This window comes from Adiantum capillus-veneris, chromosome 21, assembly GCF_014529385.1.
Source record: "Adiantum capillus-veneris isolate H3 chromosome 21, ASM1452938v2, whole genome shotgun sequence".
Lineage (NCBI taxonomy): Eukaryota > Viridiplantae > Streptophyta > Polypodiopsida > Polypodiales > Pteridaceae > Adiantum > Adiantum capillus-veneris.
This window is the reverse complement of record NC_140951.1, coordinates 126,602,690-126,616,383: the sequence shown is the minus strand read 5'-3', so window position 1 is coordinate 126,616,383 and position 13,694 is coordinate 126,602,690. Positions and strand designations below refer to the sequence as shown.

Sequence of the window (13,694 nt, the reverse complement as noted above, 5' to 3'; positions counted from 1 at the left end):
GAGATTGTACCGTAAGTTCGGTAGGAAAGGACTAGGTGATGGGTATTCCTGATGCGTCACAAGGTGGGTGACGGGTGCATCGGAAAGGGAATATCCATAGTCGGGAGGAAATTCCGAACTGTGTTAGAATTGTGCACAAGGAAAAACAAGCACTTGAATGAAGATGGGTTCAGAGAAAACTTTGAGGAAAAAACAGATGCTTTCTGAGAAAGCGGATTGCTTTTCGGGAAAGCAAATGCTTTCCCGCGAGGAAGTTTATGTTTGCATTGCAATTGTGCGTGTGATTGCATCCAGGGACGCCTGGGAAGTGCTGTGAAAGCATTGTCTTTAACTTATAAGGTTTTATTGAGTTTTTGGGCAAGTTCATACTATTTTTAAAATACGACGGCCGCCCATTTAATAAGTGGGCAGCCATCTGATAAATAAGGCAATAGATCAGCCAGCGTTTTCTCTCTCTCTTTTTTTGGCAGAACATTGAAAAAAAAAATTTAAAAAAAAAAAAAAACGGCCGCGATCTCTACGCGAGTAGCTATTCGTGCTTGTGGCTAGGAGCTATAAAAGTATCACATGCCGTCACTCAGAAGGAGGACCAATCTTTGCAAGGAGGAGATGCTGCTGCAAATTTCAGCCGTAAAGAAGACGTTGCAGGTGATGCCCATGGCTGCCCCAAGTGTACCAGATGTCGCCAAGACCAAGTGCGCGAGTTCCCTCGTGAAGAAGTGCCTACGGAGCGTGTTTCCATCGCGACAAGCTGCTGTTTTTCTCTGTTTTCAGCCCCTAAGCGTCGTCGACGGGGCTGATTTATGAGAAGGAACCAGAGAACACACCTCTTCTGTGTGTAGGATTGGAAGAGAGGATTTCCTATGGAGAGATCTCTTCCGGGGAATTGCTTTTCGAGAACGGAGTTGCGTTTCGAGCGTCGAGACTTTGAAGGTAAAGATTTTCATGTTATGAACTCTGAGTATTTGTTTGCAGGTGTACTTCCTCTTAGTGAGGGAGTAGGAGAAGAGGAAGGTATGAGCCTTTGCAGGAGAAAAGCGCTCTGAGGAACTAGAGCCAGATCAGCCCAGGGGTTCCGTACCCGAGTTTGGGAAGTAGATCCACGGATCGGAGAGAGGTAGTCTCTCAAGTTGCGATCCGGAAGTTGGGATTCGCAAGTAAGGACTTCGTGTCAGGGAAAGCAGAGTTGTTCTGCGGGAAGAGGATTCTGGAAATAGAGTTCTAAAAGAGAGTTGCAGGGATGTCATGCCCTGAGTCTGGAAGGTGAGATCCAGAGGCGAGAACCTTGATTCTCGAGGAATTGGAATAAGGAACGGAAGTTCCTTGGAATAGGGTTTTGCCCTAGGAATCAGAAGCTGAGGCTTCCTGGAACCATCAAGTCTTATTCTAGAACGAACGTGGTAATACGTTCGGTTCAAGTGCTTGTATAGACTTCTCCTCAGTAATAAAGATACTATTACGGGGGCGGGGGGGGGGACCAGCCCATCTTCTGGTCCCCAGTACTGTGTCGATCTTCTCACTTTATCTCTCTCTCTCTATCTATTTCTCTCTATATCCTCTGGCTTCAATAATAAGTGATAAATTTTATTTATCAGAGTATATTTTATATTGCTATGCGCTCCCGTTTGTGACATGAGGGAGCGGGAGCATGGGTATGATAAAAGCTCTGAGACGGAAAAGTACTTTGCATATCTTGCATAGGAGGGGCTGTCAATAAAGGTAGCATATAGTGTGGATGGCCACAGGAGAAACCATGTTGGATGCAGATGCTAGCCCTTGTCGAAGAGTAGGACCAAGACTTTGTTGTATTTGTCGCAATCCCTTGAGGTAGTAGCAGTCCTTGTCCTCATGTCCAAACTTTTCACAGAAATGGCAGTAAACCCGAAGTGGGCATTCATGTGGAGGGTGCCCTAGAGAGCGGCATGAGCTACACCTAACCATAGCCTTAGTCTCCTGCTGAGACTTGAGCTCTTCTAGCTCGCACTTGATCTGTTCCAATGCCTCGTGATGTGGAAGCTTCTCCTCTCTAAGAGAGAAGGACCTCTCCTCTTGAAGTGCTCTTTGTAACTTCAGTGCTTCTAACTCCCTACGTAAAGAAAGCAAGGGGTCAGAGGGATTTTCCGAGAGTGCTGAGGCAGTCTCCACCTGAAGGGGGTCCTTGAATAGCCTCCTTGCTCCTTCTATCCTGGTAGCGGCCACTATAAACTCCTCCGGAGATGCTTCAGGTCGAAGACTTTCGCGTAGTTTCTACTAAGATGTCTTTGGATATCACGTGCACATCTAACCCTATGTGTACGTAGACAAGCTACTTCATGACAAGGGTTCAGTTAGCCTAGCTTCGGAAGTGTTTTGGCACTTTTGTGAGTCTGTTCGCAGATCGTGCATGTCCAGACACTTAGAGTAGATGCATATCCTCTGGTTGCACACAGCATGATCATCAGCATTACCATCAGATTCTATCAGGAGCATTTTATAGTGCAGAAAATCTATTTTCCCTATTTTGACCATTTTTCACTTATTATTTTTAAGTGACTTTTGTTGGGAAACTCGGTAAGGGAAATTCACCCAAGCCTGTATATAAGAAACCTAGCGCTAGTGTATTCTGGCGGAATAAGAAAGGAGAGCATAGGCAACTACTTGCAGCAGGCATCTCTAGCAACCTTCTCAAGCAAGAACCCCCTGCAAGCCCTGGCGTGTTTCATCAGAGAAACCAAGTGTTTTCAGCAGCCATTCCAGCGTTGCAGATCAGCCTTTGGACCAGCATTTTGACAAGCATTTTCAGCACTCAGTCAAGACAGCGTTTGTAGCAGACAAATCAGCGTTTTTACGGCAGTCAAATCAGCGTTTTTACAGCCGTCAAATCAGCGTTTTCAGCCCTGATCTACTGGCGCTTTTCAGCCTACTGTCCACAGATAAAACCAGCCAAGAGTAGCAGCGTTTTGGACACAGAGATCTGCATCAACGCTTTAAGCAAGGTCAAACCAGCGTTTTTCAGCCATACAAGATAGCGTTGTCGTCGCCTCGCCGTCTCTATCGTCACCGACCTAGAACCTCACTGCATCATAGCATCAAGAACATTGCATCAGCACCTCTATACCAGATTTGTGCAACCAATAGTAGACCACTCTCGCCATAGAGAGTGGGGCCTTCGGAGGAGGGTTTGACAACTCTTCTGGTGTCGTATTCTCTTCTCTCTCTATCTCTCAGTCTCAGCACCTTCATTCACAGTGTTTATCCACTTTGTTTGTGATCACTTGCACTCTCTCACTAAAGGAACGGCGAAGGCTCTCCCTTCCGTAAGTAAAAGGAACCTTGAGCACAGTTCCGAGCACTCATCTTGAGCAAAGTTCAACATTCACTTCCGCTGCACCTTACATTGGTATCATTGGTATCACAGCTTTGGCAGTGTTCTATATCACTCAAGGAAAGAACCACAGAAATTTTTTTTGCTTGTTGCGGTCGCACGTAACCCAAATCCACTTGGCCGTGACGATTCCTAATCGTGTTTTTGAAGAGTGACAGGAAACCCAAGAAAGAAGGGCTTGACCAGCCTCCCCTTGTGCCTGTTTTCACTCATTGAGAGCGGTCCGTGCATTTAGCGGCTGGCCAATCGACGTGAGGTAGGAAAAAGAAACCTTGGTGTGAGCGCAAGGCCGCCAAGGGGTGCGTCCGCAGGAAAGAGAAGAGCTCGGGTAAGAGAAGATCCTTCTCTAACACAGATTGCAAGCTAAAGAAGAACCTCAAGACCCTCAAGAACCTCAAGACTCAAGACCCTCAGGAACCTCAAGAACCAAGACCCACAAGAACCAAGTTCCTCATGAGCTTAAGAACCCAAGACTTCGGTGTATGGTCATCACCCGAAGCGGAATGGATACTTCGCATGGAAGTGGTGAGGATGGGAGTGGCGAAGAAGAGTTTTCTCCACCAGGAGGTTTTTTCGACCCTCCCCCTTCCCCATCTACTCCAAGGATTGTACCAAATCCGATGGAGGCTTTGGTCAAGTCGATGATGGACATGATGTCACAACAAGAAGCGAATCGCGTTGCCTTGGAGCGCGAGCGCGAAGAAAGAAAAGCAATCTTGGATCGCGAGCGCGAAGCGCACAAAGAAAGAAAGGAAATCTTGAATCACGAGCGCAAAGAGCGGCCTTGGAGTTAGAGCGTGACGCGCTGAGAGACCAACACATGCAAGAGTTGGTCCTACAGGTACTCACCTCGAAACCCGAGCCGACCAAAGAGGTTGGTGGTTCATCCAGTGGCGCAAGTCGAGATTTGGACTCCAACCACCCCCATCACCGAGAAGTTGACGTTCAGTAAGTATGACGGTAAGATGGATGCTACTATTATTCATTCTTGGTTACATCAATTTAATGCTTACTTTGCGACAACTAAGAAGACAGGAAATAGTAAGGTTTTGACGGCAGCCATGTACCTTGCCGGTGATGCCATTACTTGGTATCACGCATAGCAAGAGTCACAGTTGGCCGCGCACCTAGAGGCAGCCGATGAAGACGCGCCCCTTTCCTTCAATTAGGCGGACTTCCAAGACAAGCTCAAGGTGCGGTTTATGCCACCACAGTACCTAGCACGATTGAAGGATGATTGGCGCGGTCTCAAGCAAAATGGTATGCCAGTTATGTCTTTCTCTAATCGTGATTTGCACCTCGGCACTCAATTATGCAAATCGGATGCTGAGCGCAAAGAGGCATTCTTTTATGGATTGGACGAGTATATTAAGTTTGATATCGAGGTACTTGATCCAATCGATCTCAACAAGGCGGTAGCAATTGCTCTCGCGCAAGAGATGAAGCACAATAAGGGAAAGCCTAAAGAGAACAAGACTTCTCAAGGAACCTCTCAGACTCCTCAGAACCCGCAGAATGGTAAAAACGGTAAGAATGGTAATCTTCTAGTCCATCTTCCTCTAATTCTTCGGAAAAGAACTATAACAATGAATCTAAGGGTAAAGCTAAAACACCTGTTAAACCTAAGCTAACCCCTGATGAAAAAACCAAAAAAGGAATTATAGGAGGATACATAACGGCAAAAGAATAAGTCATTTATGCTAAGGAAGGTCGTTGTTATCAATGTCACGTCAAGGGTCACATTAAAGCGGCTTGTCCTAAGATAGCCCCACCTAAAGAACCTAAGGCACCCGCAACAACAACAAGCACTTTAATGAACCACATTGAATCTTCTCATGTTTCTGACACATATTGATGAGTCTCTCATGAAGTGTTATGGTCATGTAAAGGGTCAGCGTTTTGTTTGATCCAGGCAGTATGCATGATGTGATTGGTGCCTCTTGTAGAGAGAGCCCGCCTAGAGGTTAGTCAGACATCTCCTCTCGAGGTGGCTGGCTTCGCTCCCGGATGGACTCTCTCATCACGCAAGAGTGCCTTGATGTGTTGTTTACAGTTCAACAAGCTGCCTTCTGTAAGAAATTTCTCGTGTCTCCTCTCTCAAGATGTGAATGATTTTGGGCATTAGATGGTTTCGTAAGCATAACCCTCTCATTGATTGGGAGGACGAGACACTCACATTAAATGCCAAAAGCGACTCTCCTATGATCATTCGTGCTAAAGAGGGTCGACATTCTTTGCCTCTCATTTCTTATATACAGGCCAACGAGGAGCACAAGCGGCATTCATCTATGCCTCTCCAGTTACCCAGAGCATTCAGACTCCAGACAGGTATTCAGCTTTATTTACCTAGTTTAAGCATCTCTTTTTGCAAGATGATCTTCCACCCCGTCTCCCACCCGAGCGGCCGGAGGACCATCGCATAGAGCTTACGGAGGGTGCACAGCCTATCAGTAAGGCTCCCTACCGTTTGAACAAGACACAGGAAGAAGAATTAGAGCGGCAACTCACGGAGTAGGTGGCTAGAGGATTCATACGTCCTAGTGTAAGTCCTTTTGCTGCTCCTATTTTGTTTGTCCGCAAGAAAGATGGTTTGTTTCGTTTGTGTGTCGGTTACAGGGCATTGAACAAGATAACCGTCAAGAACAAGTTTCCGATGCCTCACATTGAGTATATCTGTCACAAGACGGGCACCACGTGCCAATAGAAAAGAACACACTGAACAGACTTTTAGTACTTCAATAACAACTAAACTGAAAGAGAGAGACAACACGCGTAACGGAGTGGCGGAATTCCACCCCAGAGAGTATTGGCCCCAAACCTTGGCGCCCCTTTCGGTATTTCTTTATATTGCATCAACACAGTACAAGCTGGTACTCCAAACTCTGCACCTTCTCCGGGAAGCATGCTAGAGAATGAGCCCTAACCTCATATTTAAAGGCCCTTGGCCTAAAAAGCAATTACAGTGAAAAGCCTTCAAACTCAAAAGCATCTGGTCCAAAAACAAAGCCAAAAAGCTGCAAGAGCAATTTACGAAAATCCGTACAGTCCTGCCACATCAGCACCGCCAACGTGAAAAGCGAAAATCTGTACAGTTCTACCACGTCATCAGCCAGCGTGATTTTTGGAAATCTGCCACGTCATCAGCCTGCTTTATTTTAATTCCTTTGTCACCTGGGCCCCATCGGAAGGGGTCTCCATAAGTTGAGAGGACTTCTTTTGTTACTTGTTCTTCTTAGGGTTTAGGCCCCTCGGCCGGCATCTATAAGTTGGCTTCATTCTTCAAGGCTTTGACACATCAGCAGTTTGTAACATCTCCCCTTCTTGATAGAGAGTAATCGTCCGCGATTACAGCATATCTGCAAAACAACTCAAGTTAGCTCAAAAAAAATTCCAAGGGTCATTCCGAGAGAAAATCAGTTTGCTCTTTTTGTTAAGGAGTTAGCTTCTCCTTTCGGCTCTTTTGATCAAGGAGTTAGCTTCTCCTTTTGTCCATATCGGAACTCTTGATATTCCGGCGTAGTAAAATTAGCCATCACACCCAGACCGTATTGATCTTCCACGGGTGTCTTGATGCACTAAAATTACATACCTAGGCAATCTCATCCAATTAGGAATATTCAGTAGTTGGCACATCACAATGCAACACAAATGCTTACATATGTATGTTACAAGACATAGAAACATAAAGCCGCCGATGAACACTCCCCCCGCAAATAACCATCCAGGTCCGGGCCATGAGCTATTCAACAACTGCCTCATCACTCCTCCCACAAATAACCTAAAAAGGTCCGGGCCATGAGATATAGAGGCCTTTTACAACCAAACGCCCCCCAGACCGTAGCCTGCGTTGTTTGGAGGTGCTAAGAGTAACCATTACTCATACTTCTTAATACTCCCCCCGTAAATAACCATGCAGGTTCGGGCCACGAGTAACAACACTTTTCAATCATTCAATATTCCCCTCGCAAATAACAACACTTTTCAATCATTCAATATTCCCCTCGCAAATAACAACACTTTTCAATCATTCAATATTCCCCCTGCAAATAATCACAAGGGTCCGAATGTCACAGGACCGGCACCACGTGCTAATAGAAAAGAACAGACTGAACAAACTTTTAGCACTTCAATAACAACTGAACTGAGAGAAAGAGAGAGAGAGAGAGAGAGAGAGAGAGAGAGAAAGACGACATGTGACACGGAGTGGCAGAATTCCATCCCAGAGAGTATTGGCCCCAAACCTTGGCGCCCCTTTCGGTATTTCTTTATATTGCATCAACACAGTACAAGACGGTACTCCAGACTCTGCACCTTCTCCAGGAAGCATGCCAGAGAATGAGCCCTAACCTCATATTGAAAGGCTCTTGGCCTGAAAAGCAGTTACAGTAAAAAGCCTTTAAAACTCAAAAGCTTTTGGTCCAAAAAGCAATGCCAAAAGCTGCCAGCGTAATTTACAAAAATCCGTACAGCCTCCCACGTCATCAGCTAGCGCAAAATGCGAAAATCCGTAGAGCCTGCCACGTCATCATGCCAGCACAATTTTCGAAAATCTGCCACATCATCAATTTTTGGCGTGTGTCTGAATCCTGCTTTACTTTCTTCTTTTATGTCACTTGGGGCCCCATCGAACGGGGTCTCCATAAGTTGGTAGGACTTCTTCTGTTACTTGTTCTTCTTATAGTTTAGGCCCCTCGGCCACATCTGTAAGTTGGCTCCATTCTTTAGGCTTTGACACATCAACAGTTTGTTACATCTCCCCTTCTTGAAAGAGACTAATCGCCCGCGATTACAGCATATTTGCAAAACAACTCAAGTTAGCTCAAAAATTTTCGAGGATCATTCTGAGGGACATCAATTTGCTCTTTTTATTTAGAAGTTAGCTTCTCCTTTCTGCTCTTTTGATCAAAGAGTTAGCTTCTCCTTTCGGTTGTTTTGATCAAGGGGTTAGCTTCTCCTTTCGACTGTTTTGATCAAGGAGTTACCTTCTCCTTTCTGCTCTTTTGATCAAGGAGTTAGCTTCTCCTTTTGTCCAGATCAGAACTCTTGATATTCCAGCGTAGTAAAATTAGCCGTCACACCCAGACCGTACTGATCTTCCACGAGTGTCTTGATGCACTGAAATTACATACCCAGGCAATCTCATCCAATTAGGAATATTCAGTAATTGGCACATCACAATGCAACACAAATGCTTACATATGCATGTTACAAGACACAACAAACAGCGCAGCTGAGCCCTCCCCCAAGACAAACGATCTGTGGTATGAAGCTACTCAACGACTACCTCGTCACTCCCCCCGCAAATAACCTAAAAAGGTCCGGGCCATGAGCTCAGAGGACTATACAACCAAACGCTCCCCAGATCGCAGTCTGTGTCGCTTGGAGGTTCAAGCATACAACCAAACGCTCCCCAGGCATCGGCCTGCGTCGTTCGGAGGTTTTCTAGCATACAACGGAACACTCCCCAGGCATCGGCCTGCGTCGTTCGGAGGTTTTCAAACATACAACGAAACGCTCACCAGGCATCGGCCTGTGTGGTTCTGAGGTTCAAACAATACCAAAACAGTATTTCTCACTTCTCTACACGGGAGTAAAATCACCAATCAGTGAAACCAGTATCAAACCAGAGTCAAACAATTCAAATCGGCACCAAAACAGGTTCAAAACAGATACGATCCATTTTAAACAAATTCCAAACAAGATCACCAAACAAGATCAAATAGAACTCAAACTTAAAAAGCAATCTCGACATCAGTCAAGCTCGAAAAGTCATCTGACTTTCCATCTTGAAACCTGCACCAAAAATTAGGGTTAGGTTCCTTCCATGAGGTCGCAGCCGAGCACAGATGGTCCATCAGCTCTTGGACAGACAATGTTTCTTTGGCGGCGATGGTAGTCCCAAGAGATAGCAATCACACCGAGCCTCCAAGGTCATCTGCTCATGAAGAGACATCTACTAAGAGATGTCAAGAAATTTCAAGGTATAATCTGCTAGGGTTTCCATGGCAAGCATTTCATGATACCCCACTTTGCCAGAAGTTGCACTGCGAAGGAAGATGTCAGAAACCATATAACTTCGGACAAATTTTTTTTCTTGAAAGCTTGCCAAGTACTTAGAGTGTGCGGCTTGGTAGCTATAGACATCAACATCTGCATGGCACTGCTTCTCAGAAAAAACAGTGACTTGAAACAAATCTGGATCCTTCTCTTGCAAGTGATCTTAATTGGCTTATGCCCTGTAAGACATGAGCGGTGAAGACGGGAGCGCGCCCGATGCGCGATGAAGTAAGGTTGGGAGTGGCTAATAAGTCCGGGTTGGAGGGCGAAGATACCTTAAATAAAATTCCAATAGCTCTGTCTACTCTTTTGTAGGACCGGTATGCTTTCAAAAAAGCACACGCCTGATGCTCTGATACCACTGTCACAGGACAGGCACCATGCGACAATAGAAAAGAACAGACTGAACAAACTTTTAGCACTTCAATAACAACTGAACTGAGAGAGAGAGAGAGAGAGAGAGAGACGACATGCCTTCTCTACGAAGCATGCCAGAGAATGAGCCCTAACAAAGCCTCTGGTCCAAAAAGCAATGCCAAAAGCTGCCAGCGTAATTTATGAAAATCCATACAGCCTGCCACGTCATCAGCCAGTGCAAAACGCGAAAATCCGTACAGCCTGCCACGTCATCATGCCAACGCAATTTTCGAAAATCTGCCACATCATCAGTTTTTGGCGTGTGTCCGGATCCTGCTTTATTTTCTTCCTTTATGTCACTTGGGGCCCCATCGAACGGGGTCCCCATAAGTCGGTAGGACTTCTTCTGTTACTTGTTCTTCTTAGGGTTTAAGCCCCTCGGCCACACATGTAAGTTGGCTCCATTCTTTAGGCTTTGACACGTCAGCAATTTGCTACAGTTCGCACATAGAGAATTTTGCATGCATTGCCGCACCTATGACTGATGTTTTGAAAGGGGTAAAGACTCGCCGTCAACGCGTAGACTAGCCCGAAGCAGCCATTGAGGCTTTCGCAGCTCTCAAGGTTGCGGTGACAGAAGCACCGTGTCTTATCCTTGCCTCTTGGGATGACCCCTTTGAGATATGGACGCATTCAGTTCACTTAGCCATCACATCCAGATCTCGCTGATCTCTAACAGATGTCTAGATGCATTAAGTTCAAATCATTCATCTGAAAATTCAAAAAATGCTACAGATATTTCATCTTTCTCTACATGTCTCTAACAATACACACATGAACAAGAACATGTTTTAAATGCAATCAAGGAAATTTTCAATTCAGTGCATATAGTTCATAAAGGCATTCCACAAAATACCATCAGCTCGTTAGTACCCTAAAATCTCAAAGAGAAATTAGTGACTTTATTCAATATAGGCAATCTGTGACAAAGGCGTTAAGTGGCTCCCCTCTTGTGCAATCCGCACCGCACCAAATTCAACCTGCTGATTCATTGGTAACTTTTGGCATAGACACTGCTAATAGCCCAAAAGCTTCAATGTACAACTCTCTCTGAAGAGAATTTGCGAGGCTCTCCTCCTCCATCCACTTTGAATCAAGGGCCAAAAAGTACCCTTGACCAAATTATCCGGTGGACCTAGCTTACCTTTCTGTTCTTCTCTTGTGCTCTTTGACCTGTTTTGGTAGCCCTGTTGGTAGCCCTGCTGGCCTCCCTGTCCTAGGCACCTCAATCTGGATCGGTGGAATTCTCTAATCTACCAGCTAATTGCCACCTGAGGGTAGCATCGCTAGCCTCCCTTGTCCACTAGCACGTGCCACGCTTGATACAAATTAATGGCATCATCCGACAGATACATAGCAACAATCAAAACTATGCCTCTCGCCATGCTTGATACCAATTAATGGCATCACCCAACACTACCCTCTTGTCTTCCGCAACTATACGATGAGCTTCGCGTTCCCTTTCGAGAGCCATTCTTTTCCTCTCAACTGCAATCCATTGAGCCTCTTGTTGTAGCATCATTACATAATGGACTTTACTAAAGCCTCCATAGAATTTGGTGCAATCGGTGGCGTAGATGGGGACAGAGGAGGATTCAATGGTCCTCCTGGTGTAGAAACATCTTCTCCAACTTCAGACTCATCACCTTCAGTATCCATTCTGCTTCAAGTGATGACCAAGCACTGAACACTGGGGTACTTGGGTTCTTAGGGTACTTTGGGTACTTGGGGTTCTTGGGATCTTGGGGTTCTTGGTGTTGCTTGCAATCTGCGTTTAAGAAAGCTTCTCTCTTACCAAAACTCAACTCCTTTCCACGGGTGCACCCCTTGGCAGTCTTGCGCTCACACCAAGGTTGCTTTTTCCCACCTCACATCGATTGGCTTGCCACAATGTACAAGGTTTGTTCTCAATGAGTGGAATGAGGAACAAGGGAAGGCTAGAAAAGCCCTTCTTTTTCGGGTTACTTACCACTATTCAAAAACACAGACTAGAGAGATCGACACACACAAGTGGCCTTGAGTTACGTGCAACCTTAAACAAGCAAAAAAATTCTTTTATGGCTCAATGGCCCATGAGACCAACGATGAAGACGAGAGCACGCCCGATGCGCCATGGACTAAGGGTAGGAGTGGCTAATATCTGTAGGCAACAAGTATTAGTCCAGGGCAAGGGCCCAAAACTTCTTTGATGGAAAATCTAAGAGAGGTTCTTTACGTTCTTTTCTTGAGTGATGATACCGAACACTACCAAAGAGCTTTGATACATGTTATGTGCAACGGAAGTGATTTATGGTGATAACTCAGGATGAGTGCTCAATGCGTCCTCAAGGTTCCTTTTATTTCATGAGAGAGATGTACAATAGACTAGAGAAAGAAGCTGAGTAAAGGTTCTATGAGTTAGAGAGAGAGAGAGAAAGACCGGATGGGGTCCCAAACCCTCCTCCAAGCACCCTTCTTCTCTATCGCTAGAGAGGTAATTTCATAAATGTTGATATGATGGTCCTAGATGTTGAGATGTTGATAGGATCTTGCGGTAGATGCTTGGTCTAAGAGGCTAAGGGCTGAAAACTCAAAACGCTAGGGCTTCTTGGACTAGATCTACAAACTGACAAGGCTATGGGCTGATCTGCTAATGCCAATGTACAGGGTGTTGATGGTAGATGCTGAGGATGGCTGAAAAGTGAAAAACACTGGCTGATCTAAGGGCTGAATTTGAAAACGTTGGTGTTATGCAAACAAGACAGTGCATTCCCAAAGCATGCATCCTTAAATCAAACACTTAGTTTACACTCAAGTGCAAACAGCCATCTAGTCATCTCATCTAGACCAGAACTCTTGATGCACCTAGATCTTTGTGTAGCCATCTCATCCTTACAGAACTCTTGATGTACTAACAACATTATCCAGTCATCTCATCTAGATAGAAATCTTGATACACTAGGATGACATTCTTGACATATTTAGCAATCACATCCAACACTGATCCACTAAATCCATCACGCCATTTACTAGACATAAGGCTGGAGACATTTCAAGCTTCCAACATGTACTCTAACAATACACACATGAAAGAGCACATGTAAACAAGTTTAATCTAGGAATTTTTTAATTCAATGTACATATTTTCATAAAGTCATTCCACAGAATACCATCATACCGTCAGTATCCCTAAAATCTTGTGGAGAAATTAGTGACTTTATTCAATCTAGGCAATCTGTGAAAAAGGAGCAAAGTGGCTCCAACCGCACCAGGTTCAACCTACTAATTCGATGTGCATTTAAGGAATGGATACTTGTAGAATGAAAAATTTCATTAATGGCTTCAAGAAAGCTCCTATGACCTACATGGATGGCTCTCTACTCATAGCCTGAGCACAAGTCACATCACACGTAAAAGTAGCATACCTGATCAGACATCAGCTTGTTTATCTACAATTTCAACTCTTTGATTAGAATTCTTTTAAAGTTGGAGTAACAAGAGACATAACCACTTGGTTGTGGATTGAAATTTTCTTGAACTTGCTCAAGACACCTCTGTTCACTTAAGTGAATATTTTCCTCCTTGACAGGTCATCAAAGGAAAATTGTTATCTTTTCAATGCAACCAATTCTGGTAATGGTATGTGGCTCACGTGTCCAACCATGATACACCACAAGTGATTCATACGCAAGCTCAATAATTGTTTTCATCAAGAAACAAAAAGAAACGTGTCTCCCTATACTATTTATTATGTATGATAACTAGCGTTGGGCTATGGTCTCACAAAAAATGGTAGCATATCTAAATAGGGTCACAACTTCACAAAAAAAAACCAGTCCGTGCAGAAATAATTTGAGCATACCACACAGCCTATGCA

General features: G+C 44.8%; 1 protein-coding gene across 6 annotated transcripts in view; it reads right to left on the bottom strand.

Moving 5' to 3' along the window:
- Positions 1-13,694, bottom strand: part of LOC147431692 (uncharacterized) — an 85,551-nt gene that overhangs the window by 71,425 nt on the left and 432 nt on the right. The gene's annotated exons all lie outside the window — the stretch shown is intronic.